The sequence below is a fragment of the Schistocerca cancellata genome, unplaced genomic scaffold, assembly GCF_023864275.1.
Source record: "Schistocerca cancellata isolate TAMUIC-IGC-003103 unplaced genomic scaffold, iqSchCanc2.1 HiC_scaffold_840, whole genome shotgun sequence".
NCBI lineage: Eukaryota > Metazoa > Arthropoda > Insecta > Orthoptera > Acrididae > Schistocerca > Schistocerca cancellata.
In genome coordinates, this window is record NW_026046851.1 from 80,001 (window position 1) to 100,000 (window position 20,000).

Consider the following 20,000-nt stretch of genomic DNA (forward strand, 5'->3'; position numbering starts at 1 on the left):
TAGAACTAGGGCGGTATCTGATCGCCTTCGAACCTCTAACTTTCGTTCTTGATTAATGAAAACATACTTGGCAAATGCTTTCGCTTCTGTTCGTCTTGCGACGATCCAAGAATTTCACCTCTAACGTCGCAATACGAATGCCCCCGCCTGTCCCTATTAATCATTACCTCGGGTTCCGAAAACCAACAAAATAGAACCGAGGTCCTATTCCATTATTCCATGCACACAGTATTCAGGCGGGCTTGCCTGCTTTAAGCACTCTAATTTGTTCAAAGTAAACGTGCCGGCCCACCCAGACACTCAATAAAGAGCACCTTGGTAGGATTTCAACGGGGTCCGCCTCGGGACGCACGAACACGCACGAGGCGGTCGCACGCCTTCGGCTCGCCCCACCGGCAGGACGTCCCACGATACATGCCAGTTAAACACCGACGGGCGGTGAACCAACAGCGTGGGACACAAATCCAACTACGAGCTTTTTAACCGCAACAACTTTAATATACGCTATTGGAGCTGGAATTACCGCGGCTGCTGGCACCAGACTTGCCCTCCAATAGATACTCGTTAAAGGATTTAAAGTGTACTCATTCCGATTACGGGGCCTCGGATGAGTCCCGTATCGTTATTTTTCGTCACTACCTCCCCGTGCCGGGAGTGGGTAATTTGCGCGCCTGCTGCCTTCCTTGGATGTGGTAGCCGTTTCTCAGGCTCCCTCTCCGGAATCGAACCCTGATTCCCCGTTACCCGTTACAACCATGGTAGGCGCAGAACCTACCATCGACAGTTGATAAGGCAGACATTTGAAAGATGCGTCGCCGGTACGAGGACCGTGCGATCAGCCCAAAGTTATTCAGAGTCACCAAGGCAAACGGACCGGACGAGCCGACCGATTGGTTTTGATCTAATAAAAGCGTCCCTTCCATCTCTGGTCGGGACTCTGTTTGCATGTATTAGCTCTAGAATTACCACAGTTATCCAAGTAACGTGGGTACGATCTAAGGAACCATAACTGATTTAATGAGCCATTCGCGGTTTCACCTTAATGCGGCTTGTACTGAGACATGCATGGCTTAATCTTTGAGACAAGCATATGACTACTGGCAGGATCAACCAGGGAGCTGCGTCAACTAGAGCTGAGCAGCCGGCCGCCCGGGAGTGTGTCCCAGGGGCCCGCGCGAACACGCAAGCGTCCGCTCAATTATTCTGCAAACAGGAGGAGGCTGAGCTCCCCTGCACAATACACCTCGAAACCCTCTCAGGTCCCGGCGGCGCGCAGCGCCGTCCTAAGTACTTGGTCGGGTTCGAGAGAGGCGCAATCGCCCGGAGTTAGGCGAGTAGACGCTTTAGGTGCGACCACCCGTGCTCCCAACTGAGCTTGCCGCTGCCGACAGAGGCCCGGGAGCGTGCTGTCGTGGCATTGCCGGCGGGAGACAACACGCGCCACCTACGGTGACCGGCAGCTCCAACGCCAGCGCCACAGAAGGGCAAAGGCCCCACGTGGGTGCCGAAGCGAACTCTCCCAGCACAGCGCACGTGCCAACACGTCTGCACAACTGCGATACAAACCACCAGCGAGAACCGCTGGGGCGACCGAGCAGCAGACGGCGTCGCGGCGCCGAGTGCCGGGCGGCGGCGCATCCTCAACGCACACAGTCCTCAATCGGACCAGCACACTGCAGATGTCCACCGCGCTTCGCACCGGGCCGGCGAGGACCCACTTTGGCTGCACGGCGCCGCGCGCAGGGTGCCCCGGCGCGCAGCTGCGCCGCCTGCCGCGTCCGTCGGCCGGCGCGCCTGCCACTGGGCGCCCCCACCAGCCGGCTGTAGCGCGTGCGCCCACGCACCGCGCGGCCAGCACGCCAGGCGGCCCCCCCTCACCGGCCGGGGACAGTCCCACCCACCCACAGCCGCGTATCGCTTCACACCCAGATTCACATTCACGTTCGTTGGTATGGTGGGGACCGCTTCGTAGCTGTACCGATCGTTGCCCTCACAGATGTACCTCCAGCAAGGACAACCGCACCACAACGGGTTACCAGTTGTTCATTTGCGTAACGTCACCAGTAAACGTACACGTCCATCCCCGTTTGCAAAGTCAACTATTATTGCATGCCTGCCTGTCAGGTGTCAAGACACACTACATCCGCTCACATCCACGCAACAAAATGTGCCCGACTAGAGGGCACGTGGAAGGTGCCCCCGTACGTATGCGATGTCCATTGCGCGACCAACTGTCAACCGGCCTCTGTAGCATGTCGCAGATGTGGAACGCGGGGCACCGTGCTATCACATTGTGTGAGAAGAGACTACTACGTCTGCATACACGCGCCACTACATGAACAGACGGCTCATGCTGATCGCCATCCACTGCGTCCATTACTCCCACACGTCTCTATGGCGTACCACACTGCAATGCAGCTGTTATGGGGAGATGACACGTAGCTGTGTACACAACATTCTGAGCGGGTTGCGGTTGGACAATACATTAATGTAACGTGTCATATGCCAATTACAGAGCAGGGTAAGGCACAACTTGGGTTAGGTTAAGGCACAACTTGGGTTAGGTTAAGGCACAACTTGGGTTAGGTTAAGGCACAACTTGGGTTAGGTTAAGGCACAACTTGGGTTAGGTTAAGGCACAACTTGGGTTAGGTTAAGGCACAACTTGGGTTAGGTTAAGGCACAACTTGGGTTAGGTTAAGGCACAACTTGGGTTAGGTTAAGGCACAACGTGGGTTAGGTTAAGGCACAACGTGGGTTAGGTTAAGGCACAATGTGGGTTAGGTTAAGGCACAATGTGGGTTAGGTTAAGGCACAATGTGGGTTAGGTTAAGGCACAACGTGGGTTAGGTTAAGGCACAATGTGGGGGTAGATTGCGGTACAAATTGCATTACATTGCGGTGCAAATTGCATTACATTGCGGTGCAAATTGAGTTACATTGCGGTGCAAATTGAGTTACATTGCGGTGCAAATTGAGTTACATTGCGGTGCAAATTGAGTTACATTGCGGTGCAAATTGAGTTACATTGCGGTGCAAATTGAGTTACATTGCGGTGCAAATTGAGTTACATTGCGGTGCAAATTGAGTTACATTGCGGTGCAAATTGAGTTACATTGCGGTGCAAATTGCGTTACATTGCGGTGCAAATTGCGTTACATTGCGGTGCAAATTGCGTTACATTGCGGTGCAAATTGCGTTACATTGCGGTGCAAATTGCGTTACATTGCGGTGCAAATTGCGTTACATTGCGGTGCAAATTGCGTTACATTGCGGTGCAAATTGCGTTACATTGCGGTGCAAATTGCGTTACATTGCGGTGCAAATTGCGTTACATTGCGGTGCAAATTGAGGTAGGTTAAGGTGCAACACAGGTTAGGTTAAGGTGCAACATAGGTTAGGTTAAGGTGCAAGATGGGTTAGGTTAAGGTGCAAGATGGGTTAGGTTAAGGTGCAAGATGGGTTAGGTTAAGGTGCAAGATGGGTTAGGTTAAGGTGCAAGATGGGTTAGGTTAAGGTGACATAGGTTAGGTTAAGGTGACATAGGTTAGGTTAAGGTGACATAGGTTAGGTTAAGGTGACATAGGTTAGGTTAAGGTGACATAGGTTAGGTTAAGGTGACATAGGTTAGGTTAAGGTGACATAGGTTAGGTTAAGGTGACATAGGTTAGGTTAAGGTGACATAGGTTAGGTTAAGGTGACATAGGTTAGGTTAAGGGGACATAGGTTAGGTTAAGGTGACATAGGTTAGGTTAAGGTGACATAGGTTAGGTTAAGGTGACATAGGTTAGGTTAAGGTGACATAGGTTAGGTTAAGGTACAAACTGGGTTGTGTTATGGTACACATTGCGTTGTAGTACAGTACACGTTAGGTTTGGGTACGGTACACAATGTGGTATGGGATGGCGTGTTGTGGGGGGGAGGGGGGGGGGGGGAGGTTCGTTGATATCGACCGTAGGACGTGGATGCCCGAGGCAGCGTCAGTGTGTCAAAGGAGTTATGTCACGTCGGGATGCGCTTTTCGCCAGTGAGAGGGGGCGAGCCGTGTCTGTGGTTGCGGCAGACCTGTGTGTTTCATTCCTGCCAGTGTGTTTGTGCTGTAAGACGAGGCAGTGTGGTGGTGATGGGTGCACCCCTGTGTAGGACATGTGTGGGTGTTGGTGGCTTCTCTGAGCAATTGTGGTTGTCGGACGAGTGGGGTATTCTGTTTTATGATTGGACCTCCCGGTCTGGTTATCATAGCGTAGTTGGTGTACTGTGGCGGATAGGATGCACCGGACGTTGGTCCATGCTGGTGCTTAGTAGTTGTATCTGTGTCTGTTACAGGCAGAGAGTAGTGTGTGATAGAGTGTGTGGCTGACGTGTGGTTCATTTTGTGTGTACGGACGTTCAGCATGTATAGGGGCATTTGCGTATATAATCTATCATAATCTATCTATGTGGGCCTGCATAGTTTACTGAGCAGTGCTGTGAGGTGACTGAACTACGAGTGACGTACTGATTTACAGCGGAATGATTGCCTTGTACCAAAGATGGAGTATCGGCTCTACGACAGCGTTGGCACCGCAGGAAATGGTCTCGTAAAACGGCCCTCCCACCGTCATCGTTGTGAGGGGTAGGGACCGCCTATATTCTGAGAGGAGCCCTGTTTGCCACTGGGCGTGGGGTCTCGCATCCTGCGGTTCAGTGCCCCCAGGGAAGCGCGCGGAGGTGGTGCTGCTGCTGCTGCTGCTGTAGCAAGCGAGCTACTTACAGCATGTATAGGGACAGCGGGAATATGGCATATTCGATATAACTCTTCATGAAACGCAAGATATAGGGGCGGATTGCACGTTACGAGTGCGGGAAGAGTCCGCCGTTCATCCGCTGGAGTTGCGATTTGGGCGGTTGGGGTGGGGCACGTGCGGGTGCGGGTGGAGCGATTGTCGGTCGACGACTTCGTGCGACGCAGGCACAGGCGTTGGGGCTCCTGTGGTGGGCAGATGATGCAGGGTTTGTGGGTGGCGTCGGAAAATGGGCACTGTGGGACCTAGCGATGTCGTAGTCGGCGTGGCGTCTCATAGATGGCGGTATCATCGGTGCAGCAGGTCATGTTGCGGGGGACCTGCAGGTGGCGGTATTTTTGTTTGTGGTGCGCTCGACATGGTGGACGTAGTGTCGTCCGATTCGCGTAGATGGAGCTATTGCATGTGGTTTCGTCACATTGTCATAGATGGCGGTGCCGTGTTTTGGAGGTATGGTTGGCGTAGTTTCGTTGGATTCCTGTAGATGGAGGTGTCGTTTCTGGGCCGGATGGCAATGTAGTTTGGTCACATTCCCAAAGATGGCTGTGTTGTGCCTGTGGGCGGCATTGTCAACATCATGCGGTATGGTCTGTTTATTGTGGACGTTGATGGCGTCGGGACCAGAGGGCGCGCGCGAACCGTTGACCACGCGTTATTCACGCAAGCATACTTCGTACTATTTTCCCAACCTCCTATTACTCGTTGCAGATACATGGAAATAATAAACGCCCTCAACGAAATGATGTTCACCTCTGTTGCATCTGTCCACAGGGACAGAACAATTGACGACGTCACAAAACAACAATAATAATTCACTGAGGCACCCCTACAGACTTATCACCACACACACTAACCGCCCCGGGGACTTGCCAACGACACACCCTATCCCAAGTCTATTTTCTTGCGGAGCATCATGTCTTATTATATTTTATTTCACATCCATAGATTAGAGGTATTGTAGGTCACCGTACTGCGGTGGACGCTATGTTACCACACGGCGCTGGGGCCGGCGAAAACTCACCGTCGCCTGCCGGGCACCGCGACCGCCGCACGGCACCCACCCGACGCCGCCGCCTCCACGCGACGCTCCCACCGGTGGGCCGACACCGCCCGTCTGGCGCCCATCACCGGCTGACAAAGCGCTACGCTGTAGCGCGGCGGACCACACCGCGCCGGGTCCCAACGTGTACGCTCTAGGTGCGCCTCACCTCGCAATGAGGACGAGACGCCCCGGGAGTGCGGAGGCCGCCGCCCCGTGAAGGGCGGGGAAGCCCCATCCTCCCTCGGCCCGCGCAAGGCGAGACCTTCACTTTCATTACGCCTTTAGGTTTCGTACAGCCCAATGACTCGCGCACATGTTAGACTCCTTGGTCCGTGTTTCAAGACGGGTCGTGAAATTGTCCAAAGCTGAAGCGCCGCTGACGGGAGCGATTATTCCGCCCGAGAGCATCCCGAGCCAACAGCGGCGCGGGTCCGGGGCCGGGCCAGGTAGGTCCGTCATCCGGGAAGAACCGCGCGCGCTTGCCGGGAGCCCGAGCGCCCAAAGGGGCGAATCGACTCCTCCAGATATACCGCCGAGCAGCCAGCCAGGACACCGGGGCTCTGCCCAACAGACGCGAACCGAGGCCCGCGGAAGGACAGGCTGCGCACCCGGGCCGTAGGCCGGCACCCAGCGGGTCGCGACGTCCTACTAGGGGAGAAGTGCGGCCCACCGCACACCGGAACGGCCCCACCCCGCGGCGAGTGGAAAGGCAACCGGACACGACCCCGCCGCGGATTGCTCCGCGCGGGCGGCCGGCCCCATCTGCCGAGGGCGGGAGCCAGTGGCCGGATGGGCGTGAATCTCACCCGTTCGACCTTTCGGACTTCTCACGTTTACCCCAGAACGGTTTCACGTACTTTTGAACTCTCTCTTCAAAGTTCTTTTCAACTTTCCCTCACGGTACTTGTTCGCTATCGGTCTCGTGGTCATATTTAGTCTCAGATGGAGTTTACCACCCACTTGGAGCTGCACTCTCAAGCAACCCGACTCGAAGGAGAGGTCCCGCCGACGCTCGCACCGGCCGCTACGGGCCTGGCACCCTCTACGGGCCGTGGCCTCATTCAAGTTGGACTTGGGCTCGGCGCGAGGCGTCGGGGTAGTGGACCCTCCCAAACACCACATGCCACGACAGGCGGCAGCCTGCGGGGTTCGGTGCTGGACTCTTCCCTGTTCGCTCGCCGCTACTGGGGGAATCCTTGTTAGTTTCTTTTCCTCCGCTTAGTAATATGCTTAAATTCAGCGGGTAGTCTCGCCTGCTCTGAGGTCGTTGTACGAGGTGTCGCACGCCACACCGCCAGCCGGCTGTGCACGCTACCGAGAAAGTACCGGTATGCGAACCGCCAGGCGACGGGCGCGCATCGCACGTTTAAGGAGACGCGGCCGGCCCCACAGGCGGCCACGACACTCCCAGGTCTCCGAAGCGGGACAAACGCCGCGCGCTTCAGTATACGTAGCCGACCCTCAGCCAGACGTGGCCCGGGAACGGAATCCATGGACCGCAATGTGCGTTCGAAACGTCGATGTTCATGTGTCCTGCAGTTCACATGTCGACGCGCAATTTGCTGCGTTCTTCATCGACCCACGAGCCGAGTGATCCACCGTCCTGGGTGATCTTTTTCATTTAGTTTCCACTGTCTCTTTCAAGACAGTTGCATAGGCGGGACTGAGGCGTTTGACGGCCCCTGTTCCAGCGTTCCTGTGTCCAACGGCCTCACGGCCGATGGGCGTCGTACGGCTCCACACCGGAGCGGACAGGCACTCGGGCGAAAGTCATTCAAAACCGGCGCCAGGCGCCAGGTGCCGCAGGCCAGCCGCTCCAGAGCTTCAGCGCTCGTACCACACAACATTTTTCCGTTAGTTTTGAGAGGCACGCGTGGTTCCGCACGCGGCGCACGGCTGCTGCCGTACAGGTAGCGTGTTGCGCGACACGACACGCACATCGAAAGACATGCAGTCTAGTCGGTAATGATCCTTCCGCAGGTTCACCTACGGAAACCTTGTTACGACTTTTACTTCCTCTAAATGATCAAGTTTGGTCATCTTTCCGGTAGCATCGGCAACGACAGAGTCGATGCCGCGTACCAGTCCGAAGACCTCACTAAATCATTCAATCGGTAGTAGCGACGGGCGGTGTGTACAAAGGGCAGGGACGTAATCAACGCGAGCTTATGACTCGCGCTTACTGGGAATTCCTCGTTCATGGGGAACAATTGCAAGCCCCAATCCCTAGCACGAAGGAGGTTCAGCGGGTTACCCCGACCTTTCGGCCTAGGAAGACACGCTGATTCCTTCAGTGTAGCGCGCGTGCGGCCCACAACATCTAAGGGCATCACAGACCTGTTATTGCTCAATCTCGTGCGGCTAGAAGCCGCCTGTCCCTCTAAGAAGAAAAGTAATCGCTGACAGCACGAAGGATGTCACGCGACTAGTTAGCAGGCTAGAGTCTCGTTCGTTATCGGAATTAACCAGACAAATCGCTCCACCAACTAAGAACGGCCATGCACCACCACCCACCGAATCAAGAAAGAGCTATCAATCTGTCAATCCTTCCGGTGTCCGGGCCTGGTGAGGTTTCCCGTGTTGAGTCAAATTAAGCCGCAGGCTCCACTCCTGGTGGTGCCCTTCCGTCAATTCCTTTAAGTTTCAGCTTTGCAACCATACTTCCCCAGGAACCCAAAAGCTTTGGTTTCCCGGAGGCTGCCCGCCGAGTCATCGGAGGAACTGCGGCGGATCGCTGGCTGGCATCGTTTATGGTTAGAACTAGGGCGGTATCTGATCGCCTTCGAACCTCTAACTTTCGTTCTTGATTAATGAAAACATACTTGGCAAATGCTTTCGCTTCTGTTCGTCTTGCGACGATCCAAGAATTTCACCTCTAACGTCGCAATACGAATGCCCCCGCCTGTCCCTATTAATCATTACCTCGGGTTCCGAAAACCAACAAAATAGAACCGAGGTCCTATTCCATTATTCCATGCACACAGTATTCAGGCGGGCTTGCCTGCTTTAAGCACTCTAATTTGTTCAAAGTAAACGTGCCGGCCCACCCAGACACTCAATAAAGAGCACCTTGGTAGGATTTCAACGGGGTCCGCCTCGGGACGCACGAACACGCACGAGGCGGTCGCACGCCTTCGGCTCGCCCCACCGGCAGGACGTCCCACGATACATGCCAGTTAAACACCGACGGGCGGTGAACCAACAGCGTGGGACACAAATCCAACTACGAGCTTTTTAACCGCAACAACTTTAATATACGCTATTGGAGCTGGAATTACCGCGGCTGCTGGCACCAGACTTGCCCTCCAATAGATACTCGTTAAAGGATTTAAAGTGTACTCATTCCGATTACGGGGCCTCGGATGAGTCCCGTATCGTTATTTTTCGTCACTACCTCCCCGTGCCGGGAGTGGGTAATTTGCGCGCCTGCTGCCTTCCTTGGATGTGGTAGCCGTTTCTCAGGCTCCCTCTCCGGAATCGAACCCTGATTCCCCGTTACCCGTTACAACCATGGTAGGCGCAGAACCTACCATCGACAGTTGATAAGGCAGACATTTGAAAGATGCGTCGCCGGTACGAGGACCGTGCGATCAGCCCAAAGTTATTCAGAGTCACCAAGGCAAACGGACCGGACGAGCCGACCGATTGGTTTTGATCTAATAAAAGCGTCCCTTCCATCTCTGGTCGGGACTCTGTTTTTTTTTTTTTTTTTTTTTTTTTTTTTTTTTTTTTTTTTTTTTTTTTTTTTTAAAAAAACTTTATTGATACAACAACAACTACAACATTACTCAATGGAAAAACAAGTTGATACAAAGATTCATAAAAACAACAAACATTGATTGGTACTATTAACCCACCACCTTACAAAATTAGTGGGTCCTGTTATGAAAATTTGAAATCATGCAGCTTATTATTGTTAACTTTATTATCGATTAAATTGAATGGCACTAGCTACGGGCAGGGTTACTCTAACTACGTAACTACTTGGTTATTCTATGACTACTACTACTGCAGCGTTACATGTGTGCCAGATGATGTTTACAAACCTACTGTGTGGCCTGCTCGCCGAGCTAACCCCAGCGAGCGTGCCCCTGGCACTGGGCTGGCCAGTATTTGAATTCGCTGCAGTCCCTACCTAAGATTGTTATTGGTGTTCTAATTCTACAATTCTAATAAATCTAATTCCTATAAAATCTAGTGCTTACGTCGAGTCCGGGAAAGGTGCTCCTGCTCTCCTGATCCGATAACGCGGCGGATTCCAGTTGCGTAGCAACTGGCCAATTCCGCGCTCGGCGGCAACTGCAGGTGCACCTGAGTCTCAATCGGGTTTTGTTTGTCCTATTGGTTCCTAATGAAGTCCCTCAGAATCTTTTTGGAGATCTCATTTGCCAAATTGTTGAGGACATTGAAGGTCTCAGGACGTCGTAATAATGCATATGTGTCTCTATTTGGTAGTTGGTTTCTTAGTTCTAGCCCCACGTCGTCATATAACGTACAGTCATAGACGACGTGTTCGGGTGTTCCATCCGGAGCACCACAGTCACACGCTGGTGTTGCCTGTTTACCAAATCGACATAAATATGTCGGATATGGCCCGTGACCTGTTAGAAAGTGCAGCAGACCTCTACTCGGCTCAAAGTAGCTCATTTGTAGCCGTTCTTTGATATTAGGTAGAAATTGGAAAACCCTCCTTCCCGTTTCCTCACTTTCCCATTGCTGTTGCCATAGCTCTTCCCCCCTTCTCTTTATTGAGTACTTGTCCCCCACCTGTACCCCCATAATTTCCCTTGTTTTTTCTAATTTTCCTTTGGAGACCCAGTACCACGCTCCCTGCTCCCTAATTTTTATATCTAAAGGACATAAACCTATTATTACTAACAAAGCCCCCCCAGGTGTTGTTCTATATGCTCCAACAGAGCGCAACAGCATGTTTCGCTGCACTCTTCTCACAGTCACTGCAGGCACTACCCTCGTGAGCCTGTGTGCCCACACCCCACTGGCGTATCCTACTAAGGACGTTAAAATGCTGTTATGATAGAGTTTGATTAGTCTGGGAGGTAGATGAAACCTTCTGTGGCCTATATTTATGAGATTATTTAGGACCTCTAATGCGCGTTGTGTTACATTTTCAATGTGGGTGTTGTAGCTCCATTTTTCATCTAGGATGATTCCTAGGTATCTAGCCTCTCGTCGCCGAAGAACTGGTGTTCCCTCAATTCTAACCGTTGGATTCCTAACAAGACTGCCTTTCAATAATAGGTACGTTGATTTTTGTGGTGCAACTTTCATTTTGGATTCTTGGCACCATCTCTGAAGTACTGTCATTGTCTGTTCTACCTTGGGCTCAAGCTCCTCACGGCTTCGGCCGCCTACCAGCAGGAGGAGGTCGTCAGCGTAAGCTATCACGTCTAGCACGTCCTCCCTTTGTTGTAGTTTTTCTAAGAGGGGTTCTATGTTAATATCCCAAAAGAGTGGCCCCAGAACTGATCCCTGGGGACACCCTTTCGTGATGGTTTTACTCGTTCTTCCACTAGGCGATGATAGCCATACCTCCCTGTCCACGCAATAGCTCCTCAGACAGCCATAGAGGGGCCCTGGGCACTCCTTCTCTCGCAAGCGAGAGAAGAGCGAGGGCCACCACAGGTTGTCGAAGGCGCCACTGATGTCCACCATGATGCCTACCACATACTTGTGCGGGGTTGAGCCACAGACCTCAGCCGCTAGGGCAATTGCGTCAGACGCAGATCGCCCCGGCCTGAAGCCGAACTGCCTGTCGCTCATCCCGCACAGTATCCTGTGTGCTGTCAGTCTGTCAGCTAGTAACTTCTCCAATAATTTCCCTAGGTTATCTAAGAGGCAGATTGGTCTATAAGATTTCGGTTCTGTGGGGTCCTTATCCTTCCCTTTTTGTATGATTATGACATTTGCCCTTTTCCATATTTTAGGAAAACTCCCGGTTCTCAGGCATTCATTGAAAAGTCCAGTGAGGGGTGTTACTAGCTGCGGGGCGAGAAACTGCACCACCTCCGCGACTATGCCGTCTGGCCCTGGTGCTTTACCCTTTTTCAGTGATTTAATTTGTGCTGCAACTTCTTCCTCCGAGAATGGGTACACCATAGTGTTATTTATGTAATCATGTCGATCCTCTCTGCGGATTTGTTGTTGGAGTTCATCCTCCTCAGTTTCATCGTCATCCGGCAGCAGAGTGCGCAGGAGAACTTCAGCAGTTTCCTGCCACGACTCTGTCATTCTGCCTCCGTCTCTGACCGTCGAGAGGATTGCAGGGGACCTGATCTTCTCCCTAACCAATTTATATGGTATTCCCCAGGGGTCGGTGGCTAACTGGCTCAAAACATATTTTTCCCAACTTTTTATTCTGACCTCTTTTAGTTCTTTTTGAAATTTTTCCTTTTCCTCCCTATACTGCTGCAGCCAGAATTGTTTTTCCTGCCAGACGGCACTTCGCTGGTAGTACCTTCTCGCCCGTCTCACAGACTGACGCATACTCTCAAGATCGGCAGACCATGGTGAAGGGGAAGCCGCCACGGCTCTCCTCCTGGTTGGCACAGCGGCCTTAACCGCGCTGACTATAGTCCCTACCAGTTCTTCGGCATACCTATCTACATCCAGGTCACCTTCCGGCAATGGCGGAATGTCACACTCCCGAGCCAGGCAGTCCCAGTCAGTTCTATTATAGTTAAGTTGAATCTCCCATCCGAGGTCCCAGCGGCACCCTTCTTCTCTGAGGCAGAAGGTGATCAAGTTATGATCGCTTGTAGTGGCATTTTCAATGACTTTCCAGTCCTCGATGATACTGATGGCATTGGCAGATACCAGGGTGACATCAATATTTGTCCCCTGCCCTCCGCCTCCTCTGTAGGTTGGGGGATTACCTGGTTTATTTGCCACTACAAGTTGGGAAGCCATGATTAGTTCCTCAGCCTTCTCACCATTGATGTCTCTTGTGCCGCTGTACCACATGGGGGACTTGGCATTGATATCAGCCGTGACAATAATCCTGCGCCCACGCAGCGCCGTGATGGTTCTCGCGAGGTGGTCAGAGAATTCTTCGAAATTACCTCCGTATTGAAAATACATGTTGACGAGATATATTAGTCCAACCGGGGTTTGTAATTCAACCACATTGCAGTGGCTGTTTGACAACTGCGCTAGACTTGTGGCTCTTAGGGTCTTATTGGTGACTATTGTGATTGCCTTTGGCTCTTCTCCAGTGGAGATTACCTGCCAAGTGGTAGACATGAAGGAGATCTGCCCCGCCCGGGAGTACGGCTCCTGCAGACAGACTACATCCAGTCTCTTCTCCTCCACCACCTTCCGCAGCTCCTGCATGACCAGCCGGCTATTGTGGGTGTTTATCTGTCCTATAGTGATTTCAGATGTCATGGAAAATAGGTATGAAAATTGCAATCAGGCCATGGTTTATTATAGTCTGACGCAATTCGGCCATTTGCAAGGACAGATTGCACATAAATCTCTTGCATATTAAAGACTTCACCCCTTCTCTCAAAAACCCTTCTGAGAAGGTCACGCAGAGCCCCGAAATCAGTGGGAAGATTCATTGACTTTAACTGAATTCTGTCCACAGCCTCCATTGTCGAGAAAGTGACCCTTCTGCCGTATTTGTGACCTATGCGTACGACGTGCCTGAGTGCCGTAGTAAGGACAGCCGGTTGCTCCAAGCGTGAAAGCTGCATGGCAAGCTCCAAGTTCGGGTAGATCCTTCTAGGATCCACATCTGGTGCTTTCGGAACTACCTCCAACTGATTGGTACTTGTAATTTTGTTATCTTGTAGAGCAATTTGGAGAGTTCCATTTTGAACTGGAGCAATGCCATTGCTCTCTTCTGGTTGTGTGCTGTCTTCCGTTTCTTCTTCTGGGTCCGTCTGTATGCACAGATCAACCATGACTATTTGTTGAGGGCATATTTCATCTTTATTAATGACGAAGGTAGCTGCTTCTGGGTTAAGTGTTGAGTTAACACTTATATGCAGCAGAGTTTTAGGGTCGGTCAGGTGTTCTAAATCAGTCATATTCATTACTTCTTCAGTCTTTATTTCATTATCTGTCTGAATACTTGAATCAACCATGATGTTTTCTCTTTTTACTGTCTCCTGAATAGATTTTAGGAACTTTTTGAAGTTTTCTGCCCTTTCAGCGTCTCTTCTTTTCTTGCTCGGAGACTTTCTTTTGGTTGATCTGGTTTGGTTTTTACCATTAGCCATAATCGGTTCGAGATATTAAACGCTGTTCAAGGAGCTTATATGTGGGGCAGTTCCTCCCGGTTGCACCGCAGGTCTTTTTGCCCCTACGTGTGCAAGGTATGCATACAGCGGTTCTTGTACATTCCTTTCTGACGTGATTTTCTTCTCCACACCTGGAGCAAGCCGGCTTCCTGGTACAATATTTGTGTATGTGGTCAATGTCCCCACAATTATGGCAACGCGGTACTATTAAATAGTCTTTCACATTAATGGCGTGGAAGCCTATGTATACCCTGCCCATAGATGTTAATTTTCGCCACAATCCCCCTGTGACTTCTGCTACATGGTGGACAACATCTCTATCTCTAGGTCCAGTTCTAAATCTTAATTTGAAATCTTTTAGGAATGCTTCCATGCTTAGGTCAGAGTCCTCAAGGTTTTGTCTATAAAGAGTCTCACATAAGTCCTCATCTGTCATAGATTTGGGGACATCGTATAATATTACGAGCGGATTTCGTTTTCGGGGGGGTTCACACTTAACTGACTTGCATAGCTTTTGATTTTTTAATAGTTTGTCCTTATCATCTTCTGAGGCAACGTCTACAATGATAACATTTTTTGTTACTTTGACCTTGTTAATCTTTATCTTTTCCTTGACGGGATTTACAGTTGTTGCAAAAACCTCCTGCACCTTTTTTATGTCCTGGCCGGGTAAAGGTTTCAAAAAGACTGCAGTGTCTGGCCGTTTTGAGACCTTAGCAATAGTCTCTTTGGTCGTTTGGGCTTTTGGTGCAGCTTGTGCTGCAACGCCAGCCCATGTCCTTCCTGGTTGCTTTCTGAGCCTGTCGTTCTCTTTCTCAAGCTCTTCAAGCCTCCCTTCTAGCTTGGCATTGGCTATCGCCCATGCCGCTAGTTCATTTTTTATTGCCATTACAGCGGCCTGACTGATTTTTCCATTCTTTACATTTTGATCAATTAATTGGGTGATCCTCATGTGTCTTTCTATATTACTTTCTTCCATGATCTGACCCAGGCCTTCCTGTGGAGAGGGGTCAGACAGCATCGAAGCCCTTATGGGCGCACTTAGATCGCTTGTCTCTTCAGTAGCCATCATGTGTAGGACAAGCGAAAAAAGGGTTGGAAGCCCGTCTCTTACCCCGGACCGGCTCCTCTGGCATGGGGGGGGACTAAGAATGCAGCTCGCCCACCAACCTCGTCCCTAGGTCAAGGGCATCCCTAAGCCGCCGAGTTCAGTACACCGTTTCCAGTGTCCTGGTCTCCTTCAGTGGCCTCGTCATCGTCGATTTCTCCCAGCGCTTACCGGCAAGTGCACCCCGCACTCCGGAGAAGCGGATGCACTTCTCGTCCTTCGCCGTCTACTAGCCCGAGCTCCCACCTAGCAGGCCAAGGACCCGCTCCTACTCAGGTGGCGGGCCGGTCACCCAGTCGTTCGACGGTCTGGACCCAGCTAACCTGGCCCAGGCGATGTCACCACCCCCTGGGTTTGGCAGAACACGCCCCGGTTACCCACGGGCGCGGCGAAGCGCACTTGCCGACTCGCGCCGAGGTCCCACGCCGACAAACGTGGTCGCTGGCATGCAGAGCACCAGCTGGTTTGTGCCCTGCGAAAAAATAAGGAGGGACAGATGGATTGTCCCTCAGACACAGCTCCCCCTGTGCCACGCACCCTTCGCTTTCGCCTCGGGTTGGGGGAGTTTAACGTCCTTCCTTGACGGGAGTTTAACGTCCTGCCTTGACACATGACAACCCTCACCGTTCCACAGCCCGGAGATGTTATGAGAATGATGATGTGATAAGAATGATGGTATGGCCCGGGTCTTATGTTGTGGAGTTTGACATCATCGAGACGGTGCGGCACTCAAACCCGAGTTACGTTCCCCGGAGGGCCTCCACACGTACTGGGGGATCATGGCCGACCATGTCTCACCCACCGCTTTTGATAATTCACGGTGGGCCAGTGCGGACAGTGAGGATTGCACCCATCTAAGGGCTAGCCTTTTAACGTCATGCATAGACGGCCCTTCCCGTGTTAGCTTCACCCCATCTGAGGGGGTTACTGAGCGCCGGGGCCACGTCAAGGCCACGGGATAGGACATTACGGTCCCCGCCCCACTCAGGTTCCTCTGAGCCTCAGAGCACTTCAGACTTCCTGAAGGTTTCCGGGAATCAGAGGGTCTCCTGGCGGTTTTAACCCAGTTACGGAAGGCAACACACCTTCCCCGGGTGGCGCCACGCAGACCGATTTCCCGGGACTCTGTTTGCATGTATTAGCTCTAGAATTACCACAGTTATCCAAGTAACGTGGGTACGATCTAAGGAACCATAACTGATTTAATGAGCCATTCGCGGTTTCACCTTAATGCGGCTTGTACTGAGACATGCATGGCTTAATCTTTGAGACAAGCATATGACTACTGGCAGGATCAACCAGGGAGCTGCGTCAACTAGAGCTGAGCAGCCGGCCGCCCGGGAGTGTGTCCCAGGGGCCCGCGCGAACACGCAAGCGTCCGCTCAATTATTCTGCAAACAGGAGGAGGCTGAGCTCCCCTGCACAATACACCTCGAAACCCTCTCAGGTCCCGGCGGCGCGCAGCGCCGTCCTAAGTACTTGGTCGGGTTCGAGAGAGGCGCAATCGCCCGGAGTTAGGCGAGTAGACGCTTTAGGTGCGACCACCCGTGCTCCCAACTGAGCTTGCCGCTGCCGACAGAGGCCCGGGAGCGTGCTGTCGTGGCATTGCCGGCGGGAGACAACACGCGCCACCTACGGTGACCGGCAGCTCCAACGCCAGCGCCACAGAAGGGCAAAGGCCCCACGTGGGTGCCGAAGCGAACTCTCCCAGCACAGCGCACGTGCCAACACGTCTGCACAACTGCGATACAAACCACCAGCGAGAACCGCTGGGGCGACCGAGCAGCAGACGGCGTCGCGGCGCCGAGTGCCGGGCGGCGGCGCATCCTCAACGCACACAGTCCTCAATCGGACCAGCACACTGCAGATGTCCACCGCGCTTCGCACCGGGCCGGCGAGGACCCACTTTGGCTGCACGGCGCCGCGCGCAGGGTGCCCCGGCGCGCAGCTGCGCCGCCTGCCGCGTCCGTCGGCCGGCGCGCCTGCCACTGGGCGCCCCCACCAGCCGGCTGTAGCGCGTGCGCCCACGCACCGCGCGGCCAGCACGCCGGGCGGCCCCCCCTCACCGGCCGGGGACAGTCCCACCCACCCACAGCCGCGTATCGCTTCACACCCAGATTCACATTCACGTTCGTTGGTATGGTGGGGACCGCTTCGTAGCTGTACCGATCGTTGCCCTCACAGATGTACCTCCAGCAAGGACAACCGCACCACAACGGGTTACCAGTTGTTCATTTGCGTAACGTCACCAGTAAACGTACACGTCCATCCCCGTTTGCAAAGTCAACTATTATTGCATGCCTGCCTGTCAGGTGTCAAGACACACTACATCCGCTCACATCCACGCAACAAAATGTGCCCGACTAGAGGGCACGTGGAAGGTGCCCCCGTACGTATGCGATGTCCATTGCGCGACCAACTGTCAACCGGCCTCTGTAGCATGTCGCAGATGTGGAACGCGGGGCACCGTGCTATCACATTGTGTGAGAAGAGACTACTACGTCTGCATACACGCGCCACTACATGAACAGACGGCTCATGCTGATCGCCATCCACTGCGTCCATTACTCCCACACGTCTCTATGGCGTACCACACTGCAATGCAGCTGTTATGGGGAGATGACACGTAGCTGTGTACACAACATTCTGAGCGGGTTGCGGTTGGACAATACATTAATGTAACGTGTCATATGCCAATTACAGAGCAGGGTAAGGCACAACTTGGGTTAGGTTAAGGCACAACTTGGGTTAGGTTAAGGCACAACTTGGGTTAGGTTAAGGCACAACTTGGGTTAGGTTAAGGCACAACTTGGGTTAGGTTAAGGCACAACTTGGGTTAGGTTAAGGCACAACTTGGGTTAGGTTAAGGCACAACTTGGGTTAGGTTAAGGCACAACTTGGGTTAGGTTAAGGCACAACGTGGGTTAGGTTAAGGCACAACGTGGGTTAGGTTAAGGCACAACGTGGGTTAGGTTAAGGCACAATGTGGGTTAGGTTAAGGCACAATGTGGGTTAGGTTAAGGCACAACGTGGGTTAGGTTAAGGCACAATGTGGGGGTAGATTGCGGTACAAATTGCATTACATTGCGGTGCAAATTGCATTACATTGCGGTGCAAATTGAGTTACATTGCGGTGCAAATTGAGTTACATTGCGGTGCAAATTGAGTTACATTGCGGTGCAAATTGAGTTACATTGCGGTGCAAATTGAGTTACATTGCGGTGCAAATTGAGTTACATTGCGGTGCAAATTGAGTTACATTGCGGTGCAAATTGAGTTACATTGCGGTGCAAATTGAGTTACATTGCGGTGCAAATTGCGTTACATTGCGGTGCAAATTGCGTTACATTGCGGTGCAAATTGCGTTACATTGCGGTGCAAATTGCGTTACATTGCGGTGCAAATTGCGTTACATTGCGGTGCAAATTGCGTTACATTGCGGTGCAAATTGCGTTACATTGCGGTGCAAATTGCGTTACATTGCGGTGCAAATTGCGTTACATTGCGGTGCAAATTGAGGTAGGTTAAGGTGCAACACAGGTTAGGTTAAGGTGCAACATAGGTTAGGTAAGGTGCAAGATGGGTTAGGTTAAGGTGCAAGATGGGTTAGGTTAAGGTGCAAGATGGGTTAGGTTAAGGTGCAAGATGGGTTAGGTTAAGGTGCAAGATGGGTTAGGTTAAGGTGACATAGGTTAGGTTAAGGTGACATAGGTTAGGTTAAGGTGACATAGGTTAGGTTAAGGTGACATAGGTTAGGTTAAGGTGACATAGGTTAGGTTAAGGTGACATAGGTTAGGTTAAGGTGACATAGGTTAGGTTAAGGTGACATAGGTTAGGTTAAGGTGACATAGGTTAGGTTAAGGTGACATAGGTTAGGTTAAGGGGACATAGGTTAGGTTAAGGTGACATAGGTTAGGTTAAGGTGACATAGGTTAGGTTAAGGTGACATAGGTTAGGTTAAGGTGACATAGGTTAGGTTAAGGTACAAACTGGGTTGTGTTATGGTACACATTGCGTTGTAGTACAGTACACGTTAGGTTTGGGTACGGTACACAATGTGGTATGGGATGGCGTGTTGTGGGGGGGAGGGGGGGGGGGGAGGTTCGTTGATATCGACCGTAGGACGTGGATGCCCGAGGCAGCGTCAGTGTGTCAAAGGAGTTATGTCACGTCGGGATGCGCTTTTCGCCAGTGAGAGGGGGCGAGCCGTGTCTGTGGTTGCGGCAGACCTGTGTGTTTCATTCCTGCCAGTGTGTTTGTGCTGTAAGACGAGGCAGTGTGGTGGTGATGGGTGCACCCCTGTGTAGGACATGTGTGGGTGTTGGTGGCTTCTCTGAGCAATTGTGGTTGTCGGACGAGTGGGGTATTCTGTTTTATGATTGGACCTCCCGGTCTGGTTATCATAGCGTAGTTGGTGTACTGTGGCGGATAGGATGCACCGGACGTTGGTCCATGCTGGTGCTTAGTAGTTGTATCTGTGTCTGTTACAGGCAGAGAGTAGTGTGTGATAGAGTGTGTGGCTGACGTGTGGTTCATTTTGTGTGTACGGACGTTCAGCATGTATAGGGGCATTTGCGTATATAATCTATCATAATCTATCTATGTGGGCCTGCATAGTTTACTGAGCAGTGCTGTGAGGTGACTGAACTACGAGTGACGTACTGATTTACAGCGGAATGATTGCCTTGTACCAAAGATGGAGTATCGGCTCTACGACAGCGTTGGCACCGCAGGAAATGGTCTCGTAAAACGGCCCTCCCACCGTCATCGTTGTGAGGGGTAGGGACCGCCTATATTCTGAG

The 20,000-nt window shown here is 52.2% G+C and overlaps 2 non-coding genes across 2 annotated transcripts in view; both read right to left on the reverse strand.

Moving 5' to 3' along the window:
* Window positions 1–1,117, reverse strand: part of LOC126147048 (small subunit ribosomal RNA) — a 1,909-nt gene extending 792 nt beyond the window's left edge. The window contains exon 1 of the ribosomal RNA XR_007529943.1: window positions 1–1,117. This exon is cut by the window's left edge and continues 792 nt beyond it. This is a non-coding gene — a ribosomal RNA (small subunit ribosomal RNA).
* A 6,164-nt stretch (window positions 1,118–7,281) lies between these two features.
* LOC126147033 (5.8S ribosomal RNA) lies at window positions 7,282–7,436 on the reverse strand. The gene has a single exon (XR_007529928.1). It is a non-coding gene; the product is annotated as a 5.8S ribosomal RNA (ribosomal RNA).
* Window positions 7,437–20,000: the final 12,564 nt, after the last annotated feature.